A 23,674-nucleotide genomic window follows, 5' to 3' on the forward strand; every position below is an offset into this window, starting at 1 on the left:
TAGTTAGATTAATATGTTATTGTTTGTTAAAATTTACTTACCCTGCTTGACAGTTAAATTCTCATTGATAGCTCCATGAGCTATATAATTGGAGTCTTATAATACAGTTCTGAAAAATGACTATCGACTCTGTCTCCCACCACCATTATTGCCCTCTGCATTTGAAGTGAGCAAACATGAGAGTGTTTCAGATACTTTTCAACAAACATGATAGTATACACGAAAATATTAAAGATGTTGTCATTTTACCCATTCTGTTTTTGAAAGCGGGTATCGGTAGGCAGGCTGGAGGTCCTTTGAATTTCTGAGTTCTGCTTTTGCTACCCCTCTTAATGTTTGGGGTACACAGATGAAATGTACTCCATTTGGTCAGAGCTTGGAAATGTTTTATTAATATTCTCTGCTTTCAAATGTTTCGCATTTGATTCTGACAGTGACTTTACTTGTGATGGAAAACAAGAAATCAGTTTTTGCCGGGCAGTGGTAGCCCACGCCTTTAATCCCAGCAGTCGGGAGGCAGAGGAAGGCGGATCTCTGTGAGTTCGAGGCCAGTCTGGTCTACAAGAGCTAGTTCCAGGACAGGAACCAAAAACTACAAAGAAACCCTGTCTCGAAAAATCAAAAAAAAAAAAAAAAAGGAAAGAAAAGAAAAATGAAATCAGTTTTTTAAATTAATGTTGTAGGTTTTTCATCTCCTTTCCTCAAACTATCAATGTGTTTTTAGTAATATTTAGAAAAATATGAAATGATTGTTATAACTACATATTAGAATGTTTAGAAAAGAAACAGAATTCCTTGGTGTGTTTTAGTTTCTAATAAAAGTGACAGGGAGCAGCCCTTCAAAATGATTTGTTTGAGGTACTTCTCAAGTTTAGAACTCAAGTTTTACTGAATGACTGCAACTCATAATATCCTCCAACTGAATTGATAGTTAAACTTCAAATAATCTAATTATGTTTAGGTCACTCAATGTTGAAATATTAATAGCTTTGCTTCCATGTGCTGTAGAAACCTCACTGCAGTGATTATTTCTTGAACTAGGCTGTCCCTGGGCAGGCTTTCTGTTTGTCTCAGCAACGAGAAATCAAGCCATGCCCTGCAATTTATTGGAAAGGTTCTAGCTAGGGTGAGAGGCAGAAGATAGAGATGATGGCAGCAGTGTTTTTAATAATGATTAATTATTTATCTTAATGCTAACACAGTCTCCTGGATAGTAACAGCACACACTGAGTCAGAGACAGATTCCACTCTACCTGGGGACTGGCTTTTGTGTAGGATGTGTGATGTAGTTCAGGCATAAAGAAAGACTCGCTGCACTCTTAGAGGGGCTTGACCTTCCAAATGGACACTAAGGTTTTATCCAATAGATGGTTTCTTCCATCTTTTTGAGATAAATACATTATTTAGAAATACTTCACTTGCCCTTAGGAACAGTAAAGGTAATGCAAGTGAAAACTGAAATTCAAAAGGATCACCTATTAGAAAACTCATCTTCAATCATGGCCAAAAAGAATGAGTCACTCATAAAGCTATCCCTTTGTTCAGGAATGACTGTTGAATCTGCTTCTTCATGTTGCTATGGTCCTTTTCTCTAAGTTGGAGGGTGAAAAAAAACCTCTCGATCATCAAGAATGCTCAGATTTCTGATGGAAGACAGTCCTATTCAATTTCCTACAAAAGTCACAAGTAACTTTGGAGCTCAAAATAAATCAAAGCTTCTGATTTTTGTTATTGTATTTAAAGAACATAATATTAAGAACATTTTAAAAAAAAAAACTTACTTCAATTTCTTTCCCTCTGATCTGTTGTGGACATGGTTTGACCTCATCTCTGCTTGTCCTTTGGGAACTAAATTGATAAAATCTTGTTGAGTTGTCGGAGTGAACAACTGTGCCATCAAATATCCTCTCATGCTCCATTTGTCAAAGCCAAGCCAAGCTTGTGCGACAGCTCTAGCCCACAGCAGCACTCGCTTTCTCATTGCTTACCTCTATTACCACGCTGCTGCGACTGGAGGACACTCAGTCGGTGACTTCTCGCTAAGGCTTCACCTATTATAAACTCTCCTTATAGGTACTGAGATTGTATATACCACCTAGTCTCACCGCTGATATATTCATGCACTATAGTCTCAGGATATGAAAATAAATGAATAAACAGTACAGTACATTTTTTCTTAAATGCATAAGATAGACTGATACGCTGCCACTAAGCAGTATTTCCAGGTCTTCTTTTCTTTTCTTTCCTTTCTTTATCTTTTCCTTTTTTTTTTTTGACATTGTCATACCATTGCCTAGGCCGCCTTGAACCAGCTCTGAGGTTTTTTGTCTTAGCCTCCGAAGCATGTGGAATAGCAGTTGGGCTGCTGTCTTCATGGTCTAAGCAACACGTGAAGCACAGAAACCTCTGGTGTATTTCTGTCACTGTGGTAGATGGTTTATGTACAGCAGTATAAAAAGAAACATGTATGTATGAAATGCTGCAGCCACTCATAATGTCTGCCGGTTCATCAATTTGCATTCTCCCCTAATGTCTTTCTTTGATTAAAACAATAAATGTAGTTTCTTTTAAGAAAATAATGACTACCTTGCAACTCCATTGCAAAGTGAATCATGTAGCAAAATCCTTCTTATGGCAAGGACAGAAAAGGTTATGGATAGTTAGCATTGCAAATTATGTACATGTTGTGCCATACTGTCAGATGGAGAAGCTTCTTCCTTCCTAATCCATACATAATTATATAAGCAAACTCATTCATTTTAAAATGATACTTTTGGCCTTTATCATAGTTAAAATTACAATTGTTAAAGGACAAAAAAAATGTTATCTTGGCTACCAGTAGAGAATTTGACTAAGTGCTTCAAAAGACATTTTGAATCTTATAGCCTCATAAAATAAAAAAAGATTTGATTAAAGCTTTATTTTTAATCATCGTAACATGAGTATTCTTTTTATTTTTGTGTTATTCTGTTTTTCATGATGCTGAGAACCAACCCCAGGCTTTCTGAATGCAAGACAAATACTCCACACTGATCTGCACCCAAGACTACATGGCCACAACTTTTAAAAAGTAAGTCACTGTAATTCATCCTGAAGAAAGTAATGTTTCAATGATCTAAAAATCTACTGTGATGTACTGGCACATACCTTTAAGATAAGTACTCAGGAAGCAGACACAGGTATATGCGTGAGCTCAATGCCACTCTAGTCTATATATCATGTTTCTGACCAGCCAAGGCTATTCAGTGAGACCCTGTCCCAAAATATAAAAATAAGATTTTAATTGTATGTTATAATTTAGCAGGAACTAAAGAGAGGGGAAAACAGACATTTGTTGGTTTAAGTACTTGCTTGCTTGTTTGTTTATAATAGGTCTCATGTTATAGCCTAAGCTGTCCTGGAATTCACCTAGCCTTAAATTCCTGGCAATCATGCCTCTGCCTCCCTATCAGCAAGATTACAGGTGTTAGCTGCCAAACTAGGCTTAAGAGAGACTTTTCCTCAAAGCCCAATCACACTTTGTCAGTTTGTACATCATCAGTTTACGGGAGTAACTGTAGAAACTGTTAGGAATGAATCTGGTGTCTTGCCCTTTAGGGACTGTTTAGTAACACCAGCTCACGGATACAGCGCCCACTACTGTCTCCAACCGTCCCCTCTGTCCTTTCCCTAGTCACATTTTAACTCCTGGAATGAATTGTTTGGTGAATATTCCTTTTTAATTTTGTTTGTTTATCTGTTCTTTTTTTCCCACAAACTAACACTGTGTTCAGCTTCCATTGCTCAACATGACTGAGGAGTTTATCATTACAGAGCTGAGTAATTCTTTTTTTACTGCTGAGGGATATTCCTGTATTCACATTCTAGACAAATGGGATGCAATGGGCACATCTCTTGACTTATTTATGCATATGTGTCTCTGGATTGGAGGCTGCTAAAACTGCAGGTATTAGAAACAGTCCTCTGAAGTGTTTGATGTGGAGATGTTTCTTCCTGTCTCTATTATGAATGCCTCAGAGTTAAACAATAGGTCAGCAGCAGTTACACAGTTGCAGTGACAAGAAGCTGCAAACCTCTTGTCCAAGAAGATACAACATTTACCTGCCTGTAACTGTGGAGACCCCAGTGGCTCTGGTGTTCACCATTACAATGTAGCTCAAGTCTTTCTGACCTCAAGTCATTCTCAGAGTGTGGAGGAGTCTGCATTTCACTCTGTCACACAGCTGCTTTTTGGGTACCTTCTTTTACAATCTCCTTCCATCCTTCTTCTCATTTCCTTATTTTTAAATACTGGATTTTATGTGGTCTTTGGTTTCTAGACACATCTTCTTTATAAAAGTCACATATTGCAAAGTCATTCATTGTTATGTTAGTTATTTATTTCCTAGCCCTTTCTTCCATGATCAGAAACATTTAATTCTGTGAAGTATGGTTTATTACTGCTTTATTTCTATCAAAAATTTTTCCCAATTGCTATTGTAAAGTTAGTCGTTCCCACTTTCTTCTAAAAGATTAAATTTTCTCTTTTAAGTCTCAGTTTTTGAAAATTTTGTTCTGACTTTGCTATTTTTACTATGTAAATTAAGCAATAGGAAGACTTAATTTTCCTCTGGAATTGGAGTGATTAAGAGTGCCTGAGTTTAGTTCAGCAACAGTAAAAGGCAAATTTACTTGCTCTTTGCTGAGCTGCCACCAGGGAGCTGGCCAGTCGAGCTGCTGGTGTATATGTACCTATGTTGGGAGCCTTGCCTAAAGCTAAAGACAAAGTTCCAAGTAGACATATTGTTGGAAGAAGAGACAGGGCCCTGAGATAACTTGTGAACTGGAGTATCATCTTGTCCTTACTTGAAATAGACACTGAGATGTTCATATGCTTATATCCTTTAAAACCAGTTCAGTTTTATCAAATGCTTTTCTTTGCCTACTGAAATGATCCTTCCTTAAGTCCACCTATGTAATTTATTACATTTATTGACTTATAAATGTTGGACCATCCCTGCGTCTCTGAGATAACTTGATCATGATAGATAATCTTTTTGATATATTTCACCACTATATTTCACTGGTTCTCAATCTTCCTAATGCCATGACTTTATAATACTTCCTCATGCTGTAGTGACCCCCAACCGTAAAATTATTCCATTGCTACTTCATAACTGTAACTTTCCTATTGGTATGAATCCTAATGTAAATATCTGATATCCTGGATATATCAGACCATGACCTGGAGGTGAAGAACTGCTGCTGTATTTGGTTTGTATTTTATTGAGGTGTTTTTGAAATCAAAGTTCACCAGTGACATTGGCTTGTGGGTTTCTCATTTGTCTTTAATCCCTATTGCTAAAGACACCACAACCTTGTACACAGGACTCCCAAGATTCAAACCAGGTGTGACCTGAGAGCCTACTTAAAGAGGTCTAGCTTTCATAGTCCCAGAAGGTGCTGTGCAGTCTAACAAGGGAGCACACAATGGATATTTCTACCCCACTGTGATGCCCATGCATCACAAGAGCGACCACCAGAGTAAAATATCTCGAATGATGCAGTAGAGGAACTCATGTGTCGGGGGTTACCAACAGCTGTTTCATTGGATGGAGCTAAGGCCTGCTCAACAAGAGGGAAATATGCCTCATAGTAGAGATCTAGCCAGCTGTCCAGGGCTAGTTAACTCACGGATCTTAGGCAACCTACAGCTGCCGAGTTACTGGATCCGCATAAACCCTAACTGCATTTTAAAATGTATCTTTTTGGTTGATTTTTATTGAGCTCTACATTTTTCTCTCTGCTCTCTTCACTGCCTCTTCCCTCCGCTCTTCAACCCTCCTCCAAGGTCCCCATGCTCCCAATTTACTCAAGAGATCTTATCTTTTAAAAATGTATCTTGATATTCACAGGTCACTATAGCTCTCCACCTTCTCTATGCAGCAAATAGCGACAATTACAGAAAACTGCAAATGACAAAAATAAAGAGTTCAATGATTGTGGGGTGCCTATCCCCAATTGGTACATCTGCAGCCCACCACCTGTTTCTGAGGCACATCACATCAGAGAAGAGAAGGAAGGAAGGCTGTAAAAGCTAGAGGAAAAGGAAGTCTGCTGTGAGATTGTGTCTCCCATAAATGACAGAGGATACAGCCATAATACCTCAGTACCTCAGATGTGCTTATATGGGATGGGGAAATCTCAGGATGTCCCACCAAAGACGAACTGCAGGCAACTCATGACTGCAGACAGAAGCAGAATTAGTCTTTTCCAGGGATGAGCAACTAGCCAGTCGTACCTGAAGTCACAGATACATCACAAACAACACTAACTGAGCTGATCAGGTGTGTGTGTGTGTTGTGTGTGTGTGTGCAAAACAACAATCATTAAAGAAAAAGATAAAGATGGGATAAATGAAGGATACAGGAAGGGTTGAAGAAATTTGACATGGGAGGGAGTATGGAGGGAAGGAAAGAGAAAAGTGATATAATTATATTGTAATTAAAATTTAAAAATTGTTTGAACTAGAGCCCTTCATAATATAAATAGCCCTGGTCTCTGAAATCTGTATATGGAGAAACCTGATCTCAGAGGGAATATGACTTGCCCAAAGTCATTCAGTATGCTACTAACAAGCCCCTAGTCCAACCAGAAGCCTCCTACCTTCAGCCAAACTAGCTACTACAACTCCTTTCTTCTTACCTACACATGGATATGATTTCTAAAACTCTTCAGCTGACTGGTAAGTACGTATTATGTAATTTGATCCATATTACTATCCTGTGAAATAGCTAATGTAATTATTCCCATTATTCATTCACAAATAAGCAAGTTATTGCCTCATGAGTCTTAAATTAAAAACCATGATTTAGTGATGTAAAACTTAGTAAAAAACACTGTTTTACAAAATTTAGTTTTTATTTTCCATAGTAGGTAGTACAATTCCATTTAAGTTTATGAATAAATAACAGATACATATGTGTGTGTGTGTATTCCAATGATAGTGGAAAAATTCATCTTACCAACATTCATTACTATTATACACTGGAAAATACATTTTGCCAGCATTTGTATATACAGGTACATAACTACGTCAGTGTTTCAGAATTTACTACATATATGTACTTTATATGTACATGGGTGATATAAAATGGTATGACACATAACTCTGGCCCTAGCCAATTTTTCCTTAAATAGTTATAATTGTGGGAATTTTGTATAAAATGGTTAAATCTATCATAATTACAGTAAATGAGATAAAATAGCATTTACTTCCAAATGGCATAAGGCTCTGAAATCTAGATTAGTGGGAGATTTGTTCTTCCTTTCCTATGTTTTCAAAATTTCTCATTATATGCCTATAAAAACTAATATGCGTGAGCTGAATTATTTCCTACAAGAACTTAAATCTAATTGAACACCATAGTTTTAATCTGTTCTCTGTAATAGCACCATATGGAAGTTTGTAAATAGTTCTGATTGTTTGACTAAATTATCCAATAACATTCAGTAGAAAATGTTTGGGAAAGTCTACCAAAATTTTCAAAGCTTCTCAAGACAGGAAACCTAAGAGAGTGTAGTTAGAATATCTTCTCGGTGCTTTATGTGATGGTTAATCTCAATTGACAGCACCGTTAGACCCAGGTCCACCTGCCATAAGGGCCTCTGGCCATGCCTGTGGAGATCATTTTCATTGAAGTGAGAAGGTCCACTGTGGGTGACCCCATCTCCTTCCGGAAATTCTGGAAATAAACTGAGAAATAGAACTGAAATGTATGTACCCATTTGTCTTTCTCTGTGACCTGGCTGGGGGGTGTTGTTTGTAGCTCTTGCTATCTTAGCTTTCCCACCATAATGAGCCAACCTTGAATTGTGAGTCAAACTGAACAGTCCTTAAAGCACCTTCTTTCAGATCATTTTATTCTGACAACAGGAAAAGAAACTAAGCCATACCTTAACAGTGTGACTATTGATGAGAAACTTTTATCCCCAATTTACTTTAGGGACCATATTTTGATACTTCTTTATTTTTATGCACTTATTTTTTTTGAGTTTATAATATAATGTATCATTTTCCTCTTCCAAGCCCTCCCTCCAAACTCTCTTGTGTACCCCTTTTAGCTCTCTTTCAAATTCATGGCCTCTTTTTCTATTAATTTAGTACATGAATGCAACCTGATCTATCCAATGCCAAATAATCATGCCTGAAAACATACTTCATGACCTTTTGAAAATCCCATTTAGTTTAATTATTTTCTTTTTCCTAACTGTTAAATTACTTTCTGTTTCCTTCTTGCAATGGCAGCAGGCCCTTACAATGCTAAGTAGCCAGTGGAAATTGTGGGTATCTTTGTCTGTTTACTAACTTTTGGTGAAAAAGAATGCTTCCACCTATTCTCCATATAACATGCTGCTTTTAATATATATATTTGATATGACTCTTATTGAGTTAAATTTCCTACTGCTGGTTTCTAAGAATCCTTGTGAATGGCCAACAAATTTTTGTGAGAAGAAACAGTAGAAGGCATGATATTCCCATGGCTGCCAAGCTGTGGGCTTGGGTTATGTCTTTTAATCTTACTCCACAAACAGGCTCACACTTGGGATCGACTAGCTAGCTTCAAAGGTACCTTACTAGGATTCACATATGTGTGGCTTATCCAGCTAAAAATATAAATATTTAAGGGAAAGATAGAAGCTGTGCTTTCCCTATGGAAGATATAGCACTCTTCTGAGCTAGGGAGTAAATAAAAGGCCAAGGTAACTTGGACTCTTCCACTGAGGTACTTTGATTTTCGCTGGAGTGATGGTTTCAGAATATGATCTCTGAAGCTCAAATGCACCTGTTTACCACCTACTAACTGTGGACCTAGAGAACCACTTCTGTGGACCTTAGTTAATTCATTTAATCGCCCACATCTCACTTTCCCCAAATACAAAAAGGCATATACAACAATAAAGTTACATTCTCCAGAGGAATATCTAGAAAACTGAATCTAAGCCCTGAAGCTTCCGAGGAGCGCACCTGATACATAAATTCTCAATAAAACTTGACTATCATCATTTTCATATTGTTGCACGATATGCAGAACTGAGTCAAGGGGGCCATTCACCTCCACTGCAAATGTTTGGGCGTCCTTGCTAATACTGAAATGATGATCACGTTTACAAGAGCTGGGCACCGTGCTAATACACTCAGTGTATTATCACAGCTACAAAGAGCCTGATAACCTGTCCCAGAATCACAGCTACTCCCTCCAGACATTTCACTGTCTAATGACTGTCAGCTGTCACAGGATGTAGGCAGAGAAAGGTGGCTTAACTCAACTCAGTTTCATTGTTAAAAATAGAACAGAGTGTGGTGAGACAGTGTTGCCTCTCCAGGAGACAATAGCATAATATCAAAACAGGCTGATGTTTTCAGGGGTTATCAGTTACTGAGTGCAGGGCAGAGCAAGGACAAAGATAGACAGGATGTTCTTCCAGGCACAAATCCTAAAGGACGTTAAAGTCTTCATAAATTTTGATTGGTTGCCAGTCCAGGGGAAAAAAAAAAAAAAAAAAAAAAAAAAAAAAAAAAAAAAAAACCCTCAGTGCCTGTGGAATACTTTTCAAAAAGAAAATGGAATTGTCCCTCCACACAACCATTTCAAAATACATTTGAGAGCCTAAACACAAAAGATGAAGAAGGACAGGCACTGTGAATTTGCCAGATGCAATTTCTTCCAGGCACTGAGCTGATGGACCTGCAGCAATTTACGACTAGACTAATGTCTTTAATGTGTGAACTTGAGGCTTCTAACGACATAACACATGCTCTAGATACGAGCCCTCAGAGACAGGCATGTCATCTGGAAGACTTTCCCCATGAATGGCGTTACTGACACATGCCCTGACAAAGTCTGTCAGATGGTAGGATCCTCAAGTGTAGCAGAAGAACCATCTGGTAACATAGCAAATACCCTCAGATCATGGCAAAGAAAAACCTAAGATTTTATTCCACATAAAAAGCATGGGTAGATTGAAAGGAAGGAAATGCAAATCTTTGGTTACTAGAATACCTCCCCATGCAAATTATCAGATGAAATTTTCATAAGGAAACAGAAAAATTATATATAGATAAATATTTATAATTTATATCTATCAGATATGTAACGGTTTACTGATTGCTCTCAAAATAGCTTTGGACATGTGGCTAGATCCAGTAATATTTAAATGAATAGTACACCTTCACTTGGATCTAGATGTCTATACTGAACACTCATTTTTAGACACAAAATGGTAAGTGCATATAGAGAACAAAAACTATACAAGCTGATGGATCAAGGGAAGGCAACACCAACAAGTCTCCATGTTCACTATTGCATTTATGTAGAGAAAACGTACATTTAATTACCTTAAGCTAACAGTACAAGCAGCTTTGCTGGGAGAGAAGATGATTTGCTATAGAGAAACATGAGTTCTTTCAAAAATAACTCCCAATAGCATTAGTTCACTGACACTGAACATGCATAGAGATAGTATGAATAATCTCAGTTCTAGAAGTAAAACACACTGAAACTTCTGTGCTCTGGATGGTTTTTAGTTTGATTTGATTTGTTTTGGTCCACTTTTGATTAATTCTCTTTTTATTTACAATTTTAAAACTCTACAATGAGTGTTGTATCTATCAAGCCAAATTCTCTTTCCCTGAGACATGATTATAAGTGCAGTAATATAATTAACATTTGTTGGAGGAAGTTATTCGTGAACATATGACCATTATGAACACAAAGCAGACAACACAGAATGGACTTGATCCCTCTCAGCGTTTGTCACGGTAAATTTGTAACTGATATCATTTGGAGAGGATCTGGCTTTCACTTATATTCCTATGCATACGAAGGCTGGCACAGCAGAGAACTGAACTGACAGCTGCAGTTGGGCTTAACCAGTGACCTCAGTCTGTTTAACAAAACGGTGATCAGTTAAGCTCAATCAGTCATATGGTCATCTTGACACTTGCCAGAGAAACATTACCATGGAGAGTCTTTGTGTTTGTGCAATCACAATCAATAGGTGATTTCTTCAGTAGTGAGGGTTGGCCTATCTGGATCCATTTCACACTTCCAGGAAACATAGGAAACCTACCACTGGTTGTGAATTAAATGGATGTCAAGTGAAGCCTCAGCATTGACAGTTTCTAAATTCTGGAATTGATTTGACTATTTCACTAAACTCCACTCCTTGGAAGGGACTAAAATTACTACGAACCTATTGAAAAGTAAAAGAAGAGGAGGAGGAGAAGATAAAAAGAAAATTGCTATCCCTTCATTCCAGCTGTGATACAAAATGTGGAAAGTGGTTCCAAAGCAATGAATAACAAAAATGGGTTTATTCACACATTTATATACTAATTTTTCCTTACTGTCAATTAATACATATAGTCTGCTGTATTTTTGACAAGAAGAAAAAAAAGAATTTAGAAAGAAAATGGTTCCTCAACTCAACAAATTAGGACTCTTGGAACTGAGTGCTAGAAAAGGCCTAAAAGAAGATTAAATCTTGGGAAGAGTACCAAGATTCAGGGTCAAAAAATATAAGTGATAAACTCTCCAAAATAGCCAATAGTCATCATATCATGTAAAGCTGAATAAGCAAACAACTTTAAACAGATTTATAAGTGTCAAATTTGGGTAGGTAATTAAAAATATGAATTCTCCAACTAGTCTTAATTCTAAATCTAATTTATTCTACTTCAGCTGTTTCTTAGGCACTAAATAGATGGTGGTTATCTACTGTTTACTAGTCTGGTGTGGAATATCTGTATATTGACAATAAAAAATATATTTTGAGATACCTATTTTGTTTTTACTTAGGCAGATAGAATGAAAAGCACAGTGTAAAAGAACTATGAATAATAGGGGAATCCTTGAAACCCACTTGGCCATGAAGCCATCTTTCTCTGAAACTCCAGTAAGGCAATACTTGAAGCAGAAGCTGGAAGTTCATTGATGGTTTTAGATGGGACTTAATCAGGATTTCTATTGTCCATATAGAGAAAACGCTGTCTTCTAAAGATTGAACACTAATTGCATGGTAAATGTCAGATTCCTGAAAACAAACAAACAAAAATATTAAAATAATATCTTATCTCTCCTGAAAAACAAGCCATAATTATTAGATTATTGAAATAATTTATTAATGTTATATCCTTGAGATCACAACTCTGGAAAAATGCAATCAGAAACTGTAATGTTCCAGATTCTATGACATACTCTGTAATTTCAACATTAGGCAAACTGGAGGCAGGAGGATTACAAGTGTGAAGCTAACTTGGGCAGTTTAGTGAGAAGTTGTCTTAATGACTTCTTGAATTTTGCATACAAATGGACGGAAATTGAAAACACTATCCTGAGTGATGTAACCCAGACCCAAAAAGAGGAACATGGGATGTACTCACTCATATTTGGTTTCTAGCCATAAATAAAGGACATTGAGACTATAATTCGTGACTCTAGAGAAGCTAAATAAGAAGGTGAACCCAAAGAAAAACATATAAGCATCCCCCTGAATATTAACCTTCATCAGGCGATGTAAGAAGACAGAGACAGAGACCAACATTGGAGCACTGGACTGAAGTCTCACGATCCAAAGGAGGAGCAGAAGGAGAGTGAACACGAGCAAGGAACTCAGGACGGCGAGGGGTGCACCCACACACTGAGGCAATGGGGATGATCTATCGGGAACTCACCAAGGCCAGCTGGCCGGGGACTGAAAAAGCATGGGACAAAACCGGTCTCGCTGAACATAATGGACAATGAGGACTACTGAGAACTGAAGAACAATGGCAATGGGTTCTTGATCCTATTGCATGTAATGGCTTTGTGGGAGCCCAGGTAGTTTGGATGCTCACCTTAAATAGACCTGGATGGAGGTGGGTGGTCCTTGGACCTCCCACAGGGCAGAGAAACCTGCTTGCTCTTTGGGCTGAGGAGGAAGGAAGACTTGATTGGGGGAGGGGGAGGGAACGGGAGGTGGTGGCGGGGAAGAGGCAGAAATCTTTAATAATTAAATTAATTAATTAATAAAAAAAATCAGCAAGGAAAAAAAAAATAAATAAACAAGTACAAAAAAAAAAAGAAATGAATGTAACAAAAACAAGTAAAATTTGAAATCAAAACACAACTAGAAAAATTTAATAAGCCTTTAGGATTTTTTACCACTTAAAACAGCAAGTTGGCTTGCCATGGTTTCCTAGGCTGTCTGGCAGAAGTCACAAAGACGCTGAGTCACATAGGAATTCACGCTCACAGCTAAGCAAGTGGTAATGTCATTTCCCTCAATAACCTCAGGAGTGTTCAAGGTCAGCACATACTGGGTTTCCTTCTGAAGGGAAGTCCTGAGCACAGGGAAACTGAGGCTTTTGAGAGAGAGAGAGAGAGAGAGAGAGAGAGAGAGAGAGAGAGAGAGAGAGAGAGAGAAAACGCTTGGTTTTGCTTTGCTCTTGGAGAGACAAAATATCTTCCGAAGCTATTCACCATGGAAACGTATTTAGAAAGACAGCTCATAACAAAGGCACCCAGTAAATCAGTGTTCGTTGTAAGATATGCATAAGTGCAAGAGACATGTGGTTATCTACCTGAAATCTTTGTTTTCTCTAGATGCACGTTTCTTAAAAACAACCATACACTTATGGGTCACTTTTTAGTTTATTCTCAGTTCTAGGGATATAACCCAAGGCTTTGTACTTATTAAACCAGTGCTCTACTATTGAACTACATCTCTAGTTTTTTTTTCTTTTTATCGTACTTCACACATTCACTTGTATCAGAAGCATTGGATCAGCTTCTTGATGTCTTTGCCTAGATTGCACAGAAGCAACTAACATCCCCTAGGCATATCTGTCATCAGCAGATTCAGAGGTTTAGTAGCATCCGTTCATTCCCTGCCTAGGGAAAGAAATATGAAGGACAGACTTGGGACCTCATAGAGGAATATTTGTATACAATCTGTCCTTACACTCTCCACTTGGTTTCCTATTTGTGTATCTGAGTTCTTTACCAGGTGCCTTAAGCTGGTTTCTTTTCTAGGTGTTCTCCTGATGAGTTTTTCTACAGCCTAGCCATAGGGGACACGGGTCATTGTACCTTTTAATCAGTGGTCCTTATCTGACGCTATAAAGAGTATCAGCCCTTATGTTGGCATTTTAAAATTTCTTTGGTATCATATTAGGCCTTATTAAAAATCATCATTCTTTTTATTAGTTCATTTCTGTTTCCTGTGTGCAACTTAATATCTGTCTACAAAACCAGAGATCACCTGACTCCATGCAGTGTCTCTTACAGTTGATAACATGCACAGATAAAAAGCATCCCAGGAAAGTACCAATAACATTGGTGACTGACATTTAGGCATACCCTGCATAAGTTCAGGCATCAGTCAGTAACGACTAATGTAATGCTGGGTACAAATGAGAAAAGGAAACAGCCACAGCTCCAAGGTCTGGAAATGAGCTCGTCCTAGTCTTAATTTGGTGTAATATTTGCTTCTTGAGTAAAGATATCTAAAATAATGTATTATCCTTTGTCTTTATCTATATGGAGATAAATGTCATGTATTTGGATGAGGACAGGAGATAAGAGAGGACAATTAAGAAGTCATAACTCAAGTAGAAGGAATAGAAAATTTTAATAAACCTTCCAAGAGCTTTCCCTACAATTTGAGATGGAAGCCCTGCTAACCTCTAATGTACCCTGATCTTCTAAGCAGACTCAGGCCAAAGACAGAGAGTTTATTTCAACCCATTCAAGTAATTCGGGAGATCTCAAAGAAAATTACCACAGCAGAAATTTAATCAGGTCAGTTTCAAAGACAGTTCAGGGAAGTCGCTGGCACAAAGCTCTTCTTGGGCTTTCCAGGGCAATTCAGCATCTCTGAGAGGACATTTGTGCACCAGAATCCGTGGTCTAGTGGTCTATAAACAAAGCACTGATTGTGTCCACTTCTGAGTGGGGAGTGGTTCTTAGGGTCATATTTCCTCTTTTAAATAGAGGTTTTGGGGGAAAAAAGGGGATCATGGACAATAGACAAGTAACTAAAGTTTTTCATACTAATTTGCTTGCAGGATGGGCATCACTAACTTGATTCATGTACTTTTTCAGGCAAAGATTTGAAAAAGAATAGTAACTCACATGTAGATCTTGCTGGACTTACTTCCTTGTGAGAATTAAGACAATGATAATAAATTAGCAGGAGTCCCTCCCGAAGGACACTTTCTACAATTTAGTTTCTCCTCTTATCAGAAGCCCATATGATTATTACACTAGAGTCACATAGATCATCAGGATACTACAGAACAGACAGCTCATAATGTCAGATAGTACAGAAACAGCAACACACTTGAATATGATGGGCAGGCTTGGAACCTTACCAAGGAAAATATTTGCATAAGCTTGTTTTTTATGTCTATACTTAAGTCACACAAGCTCACAAATGCATGCTTTGGTATTTCCTGAAGCTTAATAACAAGTAAAAGTAAGTACAAGAGAAGTATTTTAAGAAAAGAAGAACATTATTGTTTTTCTTTATGGAAAGGCAGTTGTCATTTGAAAAGAATGACCCTCAGAGGCTCTTTATTTGTCAGTTGGTGGACTCTTAGGAGCAGGAGGCATGTGTTGTTTTTACAGCATCAGTGGGACCAGCAAGGCTCCCATGAGAGGTGAGGACCTTGCGGGTGAGAGACAGACAAATATTCCATACAGACAAGTGTTTGAGTGTGGAGTTTATTGAGAAAAAGGAAACGGGCATCACAACTTTGTACCTGCTCCTGCAGAGATTGCTGGGTGGGGCTGATAAAACCGGACTCGCTGAACATAGCAGACAATGAGGACTATTGAGAACTCAAAAACAATGGCAATGGGTTTTTGATCCTACTGCACGTACTGGCTTTGTGGGAGCCTAGGCAGTTTGGATGCTCCTCTTAATAGACCGGGATGGAGGTGGATGGTCTTTGGACTTCCCACAGGGCAGGGAACCCTGATTGCTCTTAGGGCAGACGAGGGAGGGGGACTTGATTGGGGGAGGGGGAGGGAAATGGGAGGTGGTGGTGGGGAGGAGGCAGAAATCTTTAATAAAAAATAAATAAAAAAAAAGAAAAAAAGAAATGGGAAGGAAAGAACGAATGAGAGAGAGAGACAGACAGGCAGACAAAGAAGACAGAAAGCTGCTTCCTCAGAGAGAATGGCAGAAAGGAAGAGAGTGGGTAGAGCTTGTTCCTTTTTTTTTTTTTTTTTTTTTTTTGTAACTGTATCCCAATTTATTGATGGAAGAGTAAAGCTGCAATTGCAATTACAAGCTAGTCATTAACAAATGAAAGATGGGGTAAAGAGATGGCTCAGAGGTTCTTGTAGAAGACCAAGGCTTCGTCCCCAGCATGCACATGCTGCCTTATACCCCTCTATAACTCTAGTTCCAGAAGATCTTGTGCCCTCTTCTGGCCCCTGTGGATACTGCATACATGTGGTGCACATAAGTACAAGCAAACATTTATTCATATAAAATAATAAAGAAATCTTTAAAAGAAAAGCAAATAGACAACATTTACTATATATTTGTACGATAGTTATCAGAAAAAACAATTATAAAAGATTCCAGATTTAATATCAATCTTTCAAATCTTCTTTCAGAGAAGTAATATAGTGGTAGAGCAAAGGGAATTTAGAAAATATTTTTTTTAATTGAAAAAATTTCCACCTCCTCCCCGCCTCCCATTTCCCTCCCCCTCATCCCACTCCTTTCCCCCTACCCCCTCTCCATGGAACCTTTGCTCCTGCATACAGACTAGGATACTGGACTGGCCAGGGTACGACCTGGGTGCATCTTGCCAGATGACAGGGTAGGCAGGCATAATGCCTGAATGCTAATAACAGCATTTCTTTGTTTGAGTGGGTGTGGTCTTGTTGGAAGTGTGTCACACGTGGTCAGCTTTGAGGTTTAAAAAGGCCATTGCATGCTCAGTCTTCCTCTCTGCTTGCAAACAAAGATGCAAACTCTTAGCCACCGTTCCAATACCATGCCTGTCTGCCTGGTGACACACTCCTTCCTTGCTATGGTGGTCTTAGAATAACTCTCTGAAAATGCAAGAAAACCCCAATTAAATTCTTCCTTTTGTAAGCTGAATTAGTCATTGTTGAAGGAGACCCCAGAGAGTGGATCTTCCTCCTGGAACCTGGATTGACATTAACTACACCGAAACACTTGTTTTTACAGAGAGATCTTTTATTGAGCATGGAAGAAATGTTAAAGTTGCTGGTTTCTGACTCTGGCAGAAAGCATCAGCAAATGGCCTTTCAGGTGTAATGTTTAAGAGGAGGTCTGTGCTAGAATGGGCTAGGGTACAATGGTAAGGGGGACAGGGTATGAGGGAGAAGGAGACGGGGACAAGGGAAAGAGGGAAGGTGTATATGTCCCAGAGAGACAAGAGACAAAGGAATGGCTCTGCATCCAGGGGAGAAGATGAGGCATTTAAGCATATCATGGTTTATAAAGGAAAGGGTGGGGGACCTAGTTGTAATGGTAAAAGTAAAATGCTGCTGATCCCTAAGCGGCTGCAGCAGGCAGTGAGCCATGAGACCATGCAATAGGTCTCTGAGAGGCAGCAGGCAGAGGGCAGTGGGCCTGAGACCACAGCGGACCACGATGGCAGTCAGTTCCAGGTAGGGAGCAAGCTCCAGGAGGGAGCTGCATGGTGGTGAGAGACTGAGATAGGTAGACATGCCACAGGTCTCCAAAGGCAGGGAGCCATGCAGTGAGCAAGAGACAGAGACATGGATAGGCATGCCATGCAGAGTGACGTTGAATATTTATTTAGTGGGTTATATAGGGGAAAGGGGAGAAGAGCAGAGAGAGAGGCCGAGAGAGAGATGGGGGAGAGAAAAAAAGGGGGAAGGGGAGAAGTGGGGAGAAAAGAGAGACAGAAGTTGCCCTTTGAGAGGGAGATGGAAAGGAAAGGACTCAGGCTGGAAGCTGAAGATCAGCTTTCCTTGGTGGATTGGGGGGGAGAGGGGGAGCATGGCTTGACTATTAAAGAGACAGAGCAGACCATTACTCTAGTGTTAGGATGAGGTGTTTAATTTTGATTGGGCATGTTAATTAGGTAAAAAGCAAAGGGGCTTTTTGATAGTTGGACTTTAATACTTTCATAACTGGGCCTTGGTAGTCAGCCTCAGAAGGAGGAAGTGATCAAATAAGGAAATAGACCTTGGTGGTTAGCTTTAGGAATGTAATCTAATAGTTTTAGCAAGGCAGAAGGAATGGGAAAGAAAGGTAAGTCCTGCCAGATCCACATGTTTGAGTGGGCTAGTTCTCGTCAATTGAATCTCTTCATAGTCGTAGTAACCTTAACTAAGACAGAAGCTGGTTCCAGGGACTGGGGAACCATTTTGACAGTCCTGACCATGCTGACTGATGAAAAGATATAGAAGATGTTGGGCTTAGTATTTAAAAAGCAATTGAACCCTGGTACTGGGCCCATCGTAGTAGGAGCATGGAAGATAATAATGCTGAGAGCAATGTAGACTGTGGAGGCCCAGATATAGAAGTTTCAGACAGAATAAACATTAAAGACCATTCTTGTGATGTTTTGGCCAAAAATATGGTTAATTTTTGCCATCCTAAAAACCTGCCAGAGGTTAAATTGAAGAGTTTGGTACTATTATTGTTGACAGAGGGGACAGAAAGACAGCCTCATATAGACTGTGTCCTGTGGTTATTAGTAATCACTCATATGCAGATCTACAATAGAAAACAGCAAACAGAGCAAATAGAAATACAAAATGTGTTACAGTTGGAGGAGAAAAAGAGCACCAGGGAATGTCATGTTGGTGCCAGTTCCTGTGCTCAAGGAGATTAGAGATTTAAAGAAAGGCCTGATGTTAAATGGTTTAAAGGCAATGGTAACCTCAGGACTACCCCACCCAGAGAATTCTGCAACCTGTGAAAGGAAAGGGTCTGAAGGCTTTCCTCATACTAAAAAGCAAGGACAATAGGAACAGAAAGTCAATGCAAATGTAATTCAAGGAGGGGCCAGGTTCCAGTCCCAGCAGGCAGCAGAACTTGGCATCCTTGACTTGTGGTTCTTGCTTTATCAAAAAAGACAAAAGCACAAAAAGGTTGTGATATCTTCTGTGGTTAAGGAAAGAAGCTGAGGTCAGGCGTTTAACAGGGATGTCACGGTATGTAGGCTAACAGCAATCGCTGTATGAAGCCGTGAAGGTGAAGCCTGGATTGCTTTGGAGACCCCAAGGTGTTGGAGATGTCAAAACCACAGGACACTTACCGAGGAGAGCAGTTGTGGAAGTAGCCCAAGAGAAAAAAGAGTGCTTGCTGAAAACAAAGGTAAAAGAAATTGGAGATCTGAAGAGCACTTTGACATCACACACAGAGGTATAAAATTCAGAGTGTGCCCTTCTGCTTTTCTGACTTGCTTGGAATGATAATGTGTATTCGGTGACATTGTGTATTGGAAGTATGTGATCTGCTTCTAATTTTTATATTACAAGGGTTATAGATAAATAAAGCTTTGAGTCTCAGAAAAGACTTGGGACTTTAAAATAGTAAAAGACTTCTACAGACTTTGGAAGTTGGACTGAATACACTTTTCATTATGATATGGATGCAAGCCTATGGGGGCTAGGAGAAGAATGTGATTGTTTGAATGAGAATGGTTCCTATAGGCTCATATATCTTCATGCTTTGTCCACAGTTGAACTGTGTGGAAGGTTTAGGAAATGTGGCCTTGCTGGAGTAGCTGTGGACTTGTATTTATGCCCAAATCCGTGCAATTACCACAAGCCAACAAGGAAATCAAGTACCATATGTAAAAGCAAAGAGCTTTATTTTAATCAAGTTTGCAAACTCGGTCTCTCCACATGTCCGATGTATTGGATTTGGGTTTTTATAGTAATAAAGGTGGGGGTGAGGGGTCTCTGAGGTTCAGGACCCCTGATTGGCTAACATTTGTCTAGGGGTGTCCTGGTGAATGTGCGCTGCCAGGTGTTTCTGTCTACAGCACTTGGAATGCCAGGCATTTCCTTTGAATGGTCGGCTCTTGGATGGGGGTCGAGTTATCCCAGCTTGTGGTTCTTTCCCGCTATCAGGTATTGCTTCAGTGTAAACTGAGACTCAGGCCTTTTAGTAAACTTATCGAGGGCCAAGTTTTACTCTGGCAGGTGATAATGGTTGGAAATAAAGAACTTCCTTTGGGTGACCTACCACTCTAACTGTACTAGAATGTGTTAAATTGGGAGCATCGTTCCCAGCCCCAAGGCCTGAGAGTTGTGTTGGTCTGGACTCCAAATCCCAGCATGCCAGGTCGGTCAGGACCATTACCACAGGGTATTTAAGTGAACTCCAAAAAGATGACTTCCTCCTGTGGTCGAGTTTGCAGGCTATCGGTGTCGTCCGTCCGTCCATCCGTCCGTCCCCCGTCCGTCCCCCGTCCGTCCCCCCACCCCCACCCCGTCACCCGAGACAGCGCCGGAATCCCATTAAATCTGGATATTTTTTTTAATTTGGTTTGTTGTGATTTGTCTTGATTGGAATTTTTGCATTGGCAGAAAGCTCGCGTTAGGAAAAATTCCTCATATCAGGGAATAATCACTATTATCCAGTGAAAGCCCAACATAGTTGTTACAGAGTCAGTTCAGTGTGGTTTGTGCTACACCCATAATGTTCGGGATTCACTGAAGGTAGAGAAAGCCTTTTTTAAATTCAGCCCCTAAAACCAGTTAAGCCCGCAGCACAAGCTGTAAACTTCGTGGTTTCCAGCATGCAAAAAGTGGCACGTAACCTATTTTAGAAAATGAGTACCTTTATTAAATTTGTAAGATAGTTCAGAAGAAACTTTAAATAATTCAGTCAGGTACTTGCAGCCACTCCAGAGCATCGAAGGTTCTGGGAATTCAGTAGGAATGGACGTTTCAGCTTCAAACAGTGAGAGCTGCAGACCCCTCTGAGGCTTGCTTTTGGTCTTCGTGCTTTCATTTACTGCAATCTGGCCCAGCACTATAGCCTCTGTTTTCACAACTTTGGTCTTTTTAAAGTAAATGAGGCCGGGTGATGGTGGCGCACGCCTTTAATCCCAGCACTCGGGAGGCAGAGGCAGGCGGATCTCTGTGAGTTCGAGACCAGCCTGGTCTACAAGAGCTAGTTCCAGGACAGGCTCCAAAGCCACAGAGAAACCCTGTCTCGAAAAACAAAAAATAAATAAATAAATAAATAAATAAATAAATAAATAAATAAATAATAAAGTAAATGAGTATTCTGAAACTATGAAATGGTCTTAGCCAGTGTCACTCTAGGTCACATCAAATCCTACCCTCTGCTTGCTAGGACCAAGCTCCTGGACCGTCTTAGTACTTAGCAAACGCTCAGCTATGGGTTCCATGCCCATGTATATAGGGCTGCCAAACAGAAAGCCTGACTTAATGCTTTTAGCTTAAAGCAGTCATCTAGGACAGAGGAGGTGTTGTAGAAGTAGCAGTAGTGGTTCAGGGCTTATTCAGGGCTCTCTACCATGCTCTTTAGAAAAACTGACTTTAGAGCAATTAACAAAAAAGAAACCAACAAATGTGTAACCTTTGAAAGTCTGCATTGTTACTTTTAAAAGACCAGCCTGTTTGTCCCTGTTGCTGCTGGGCCTGTATATGCTGCTGAGTATATACTTGGTTACAAATGCTACATGGGAACACAAGTTTGGTCTTACTATGAAGTATTGAGGGCAAAAAGCAGTTGTGACTAGAGTGTTCTTAGAAGGCTGTAAGAACAGTATTGACCACCAAGGTGTTCCTATATCTTTGGGATAAAAGACCATAGTTTTAAGACGTGTGTGTGTGTGTATGTGTGTGTGTGTGTGTGTGTGTGTGTGTGAGATTAAACTCATGTTTCCTGCCGCACATCTAAAGTGTGGCTCAGGAATTTGTGTTACGCCTGTTTTCGGCCTAATTGACAAGAAAACATTTATCCAAATAACATTTACACTACAGACAACCACGGTATTTTGGTAACATTCAGATTCAATCTAAGAAAAGCAAGTATTTCCAAGATTAAAAAACAAGGGGACATTTCAGATATTTGGTAGAGAAAAAATCATACTGGCCAGAAGGGGCAAAAACACCTCCGTAACCCTAATTTAAAAGACTTCTAACAGAATTGCTCTTCTGGGAAGCATAATTATAAATGGAGAATGTCTCTTTAACCCAAGGTCAGGCACTTCTTCTGTTGACCAGGAGTTTGGGAATTCTAAGAGGTAATCAGAGAGAGGCTAAGCTAAACTGTACCTCCCGGGAGGGAGGAAGGAAAAAACAAGTACAGAAATGGATTGGGATGATAGCAGACTAACCTGACAGAAGATGGCTTCCTTCCAAAGTAAGGTGGGAGAGGGCAGCCGCCTCAGACAGCAGCTGAAGAAAAGGTGGAAAGTTAACCGTGGCCCTGCATGGGCTGCATGGTGGATGGTTGCCACAAGTAGAGTGTTGAGAGAACATTCACTAGACTCCAAGGAAGAAAATCTAATATTTTGCATAATCATTTCACAGGCAGCCTTTTAAAATACCGCACAAGCCAAGATTAGTAGTAGAACCGAATCTAGCATGATAATTTCAGGTAGAGCGTTTTAAATTATTACAGCACAATTTCTTTCCTATAACTACAAACCTGCGTATTCCATATTTTATGTCTATATTTTATAAGTAAAGCCTTATAACCTAAAATCTTCCTATTAATATCACACATTGTAACTGACAAACTAATTTCTCTAGGTGGAAGAGAAACCTCTACCTGATTTGACCTACTAGTAATCGTAATTACAGGTTGAAATTTCCTGTGATATCAACAGAAACACAAAGAAGGACTGTCTCATGGGTTGGGATAGAGAGCAGAGAGAATGTAAGATGCTTGTCTTATTCACTCTTATATTTTAGTCAGAGCCTGCTACACACTGCTGGAGAACATAAACACCACATCTGACCTTTCCGTGAAGCCCCTGAGGTGGAGCAGCAATTTAATAAGCTAGCATATTAGAGAACTGAAGGAAAGATCTTGATTGAAGAAAGTAAACTTCAGGCCTTAGAAGAAGTTTTCAAACAGAAAAAAAAATGTGTTTTTCTAAAAATATAATATTAAACTTGAAAAGATCTGTAGCACCTGCCATTCATGTGTGCTTGGGGGAAATAGAAGAAGCTAGGCAATAAAGGTGGGAGAGCTGGCCTGCATGGAGACTGTGATACAGAGGCAGGAGGTCCCTCAGCATCTACAGCAGGGCAGAGGGCAGAGCAGGAAGCTTCCTAATAAGAAGTTGCACCCCAGGAGATCTCCTCAGAAAGCCTTGGAAACAACATACTCTAAAACTTAGAGCACATATGAGCCCTTATATGTGCACAGCATTTTAAACACCTTTAAGCTTCATGACTAACAAAGTACCAATTAATATCTACCATTTCAAAAGCACATGTTTCTCCCTATTAAATGTGTGTGTGCACGTGCACGCGTGTGCACACACTTACAAATCTCAAATATTAGCCCCATAGAGGGTCTTCCTCTATTAGCAAAATTATGCTGCTGCAATTTCCTCTGTAGGAGCAATGACTTTGTTCTAGTCTATAAGGAGATTCCCCTAAGCACATTGAATTAAGCACCTAAGTGCCTCTGTTAC

The sequence above is a fragment of the Chionomys nivalis genome, chromosome 1, assembly GCF_950005125.1.
Source record: "Chionomys nivalis chromosome 1, mChiNiv1.1, whole genome shotgun sequence".
Classification (NCBI taxonomy): domain Eukaryota; kingdom Metazoa; phylum Chordata; class Mammalia; order Rodentia; family Cricetidae; genus Chionomys; species Chionomys nivalis.